The sequence below is a fragment of the Triticum aestivum genome, chromosome 2B (assembly GCF_018294505.1).
Source record: "Triticum aestivum cultivar Chinese Spring chromosome 2B, IWGSC CS RefSeq v2.1, whole genome shotgun sequence".
Taxonomy (NCBI): domain Eukaryota; kingdom Viridiplantae; phylum Streptophyta; class Magnoliopsida; order Poales; family Poaceae; genus Triticum; species Triticum aestivum.
In genome coordinates this window covers 83,402,946-83,406,230 of record NC_057798.1, presented here as the reverse complement: position 1 = coordinate 83,406,230, position 3,285 = coordinate 83,402,946, and positions in this window count along the sequence as shown.

The window sequence follows — 3,285 nt, the reverse complement described above, 5'->3', positions numbered from 1 at the left end:
TTGCTCGCTCCATAGTTCCGGAGAACGGCGTTTTAGTCATCTTGCCCATAAGGCACGGTTCGCAAGTACCAAGTGATTCATAATCAAGTGATTCCAAAAGTCCATCAGTATGGAGTTTCTTCATGCGCTTTACACCGATATGACCCAAACGGCAGTGCCACAAATAAGTTGCACTATCATTATTAACTCTGCATCTTTTGGTTTCAAGACTATGAATATGTGTATCACTACTATCGAGATTTAATAAAAATAGACCACTCTTCAAGGGTGCATGACCATAAAAGATATTACTCATATAAATAGAACAACCATTATTCTCTGATTTAAATGAATAACCGTCTCGCATCAAATAAGATCCAGATATAATGTTCATGCTCAACGCTGGCACCAAATAACAATTATTCAGGTCTAAAACTAATCCCGAAGGTAGATGTAGAGGTAGCGTGCCGACCGCGATCACATCGACTTTGGAACCGTTTTCCATGCGCATCGTCACCTCGTCCTTGGCCAGTGCTCGCTTATTCCGTAGTCCCTGTTTCGAGTTGCAAATATTAGCAACAGAACCAGTATCAAATACCCAGGTGCTACTACGAGCTCTAGTTAGGTACACATCAATAACATGTATATCACATATACCTTTGTTCACTTTGCCATCCTTCTTATCCGCCAAATACTTGGGGCAGTTCCGCTTCCAGTGACCAGTCTGCTTGCAGTAGAAGCACTCAGTTTCAGGCTTAGGTCCAGACTTGGGTTTCTTCTCTTGAGCAACAACTTGCTTGCTATTCTTCTTGAAGTTCCCCTTCTTCTTCCCTTTGCCCTTTTTCTTGAAACTAGTGGTCTTGTTGACCATCAACACTTGATGCTCCTTCTTGATTTCTACCTCCGCAGCTTTTAGCATTGTGAAGAGCTCGGGAATAGTCTTGTTCATCCCTTGCATATTATAGTTCATCACAAAGCTCTTGTAGCTTGGTGGCAGTGATTGGAGAATTCTGTCAATGACGCTATCATCCGGAAGATTAACTCCTAGTTGAATCAAGTGATTATTATACCCAGACATTTTGAGTATATGCTCACTGACAGAACTATTCTCCTCCATCTTGCAGCTGTAGAACTTATTGGAGACTTCATATCTCTCAATCCGGGCATTTGCTTGAAATATTAACTTCAACTCCTGGAACATCTCATATGCTCCATGACATTCAAAACGTCGTTGAAGACCCGGTTCTAAGCCGTAAAGCATGTCACACTGAACTATAGAGTAGTCATCAGCTTTGCTCTGCCAGACGTTCTTAACGTCATCAGTTGCATCAGCAGCAGGCCTGGCACCCAGCGGTGCTTCCGGGACGTAACTTTTCTGTGCAGCAATGAGGATAATCCTCAGGTTACGGACCCAGTCCGTGTAATTGCTACCATCATCTTTCAACTTTGCTTTCTCAAGGAACGCATTAAAATTCAACGGAACAACAGCACGAGCCATCTATCTACAAACAAACATAGACAAGCAAAATACTATCAGGTACTAAGTTCATGATAAATTTAAGTTCAATTAATCATATTACTTAAGAACTCCCACTTAGACACACATCTCTCTAGTCATCTAAGTGATCACGTGATCCAAATCAACTAAACCATAACCGATCATCACGTGAGATGGAGTAGTTTTCAATGGTGAACATCACTATGTTGATCATATCTACTATATGATTCGCGCTTGACCTTTCGGTCTCCGTGTTTCGAGGCCATATCTGCATATGCTAGGCTCGTCAAGTTTAACCTGAGTATTTTGCGTGTGCAAAACTGGCTTGCACCCGTTGTAGATGGACGTAGAGCTTATCACACCCGATCATCACGTGGTGTCTAGGCAGGACGAAATTTGGCAACGGTGCATACTCAGGGAGAACACTTCTTGATAATTTTAGTGAGAGATCATCTTAAAATGCTACCGTCAATCAAAGCAAGATAAGATGCATAAAGGATAAACATCACATGCAATCAATATAAGTGATATGATATGGCCATCATCATCTTGTGCTTGTGATCTCCATCTCCGAAGCACCGTCATGATCACCATCGTCACCGGTGCGACACCTTGATCTTCATCATAGCATCGTTGTCGTCTCGCCAACTATTGCTTCTACGACTATCGCTACCGCTTAGTGATAAAGTAAAGCAATTACAGGGCGTTTGCATTTCATACAATAAAGCGACAACCATATGGCTCCTGCCAGTTGCCGATAACTTCGGTTACAAAACATGATCATCTCATACAGTAAAATATAGCATCATGTCTTGACCATATCACATCACAACATGCCCTGCAAAAACAAGTTAGACGTCCTCTACTTTGTTGTTGCAAATTTTACGTGGCTGCTACGGGCTTTTAGCAAGAACCGTTCTTACCTACGCATAAAAACCACAACGATAGTTTGTCAAGTTGGTGATGTTTTAACCTTCGCAAGGACCGGGCGTAGCCACACTCGATTCAGCTAAAGTGAGAGAGACAGACACCCGCCAGCCACCTTTAAGCACGAATGCTCACAACGGTGAAACCAGTCTCGCGTAAGCGTACGCGTAATGTCGGTCCGGGCCGCTTCATCTCACAATACCGCCGAACCAAAGTATGACATGCTGGTAAGCAGTATGAATTGTATCGCCCACAACTCACTTGTGTTCTACTCGTGCATATAACATCAACGCATAAAACCAGGCTCGGATGCCACTATTGGGTAACGTAGTAATTTCAAAATTTTCCTACGCACACGCAAGATCATGGTAATGCATAGCAACGAGAGGGGAGAGTGTTCGTCCATGTACCCTTGTAGACCATAAGCGGAAACATTATGACAACGCGGTTGATGTAGTCGTACGTCTTTACGATCCGACCGATCCAAGCACCGAACGTACGGCACCTCCGAGTTCAGCACACGTTCAGCTCGATGACGATCCCCGGGCTCCGGTCCAGCAAAGCTTCGGGGATGAGTTCCGTCAGCACGACAGCGTGGTGACGATGATGATGTTCTACCGGCGCAGGGCTTCGCCTAAACTCCGCGACGATATGACCGAGGTGGAATATGGTGGAGGGGGGCACCGCACACGGCTAAGGAACGATCCGTAGATCAACTTGTGTGTCTATGGGGTGCCCCCTGCCCCCGTATATAAAGGAGGGAGGGGGGAGGCCGGCCGGCCCTTGTTGGGCGTGCCAGGAGGAGGAGTCCTCTTCCTAGTAGGAGTAGGACTCCTCCTTTACTACTCCTACTAGGAGGGGAAGGAAGGGGGAGAGGAGGG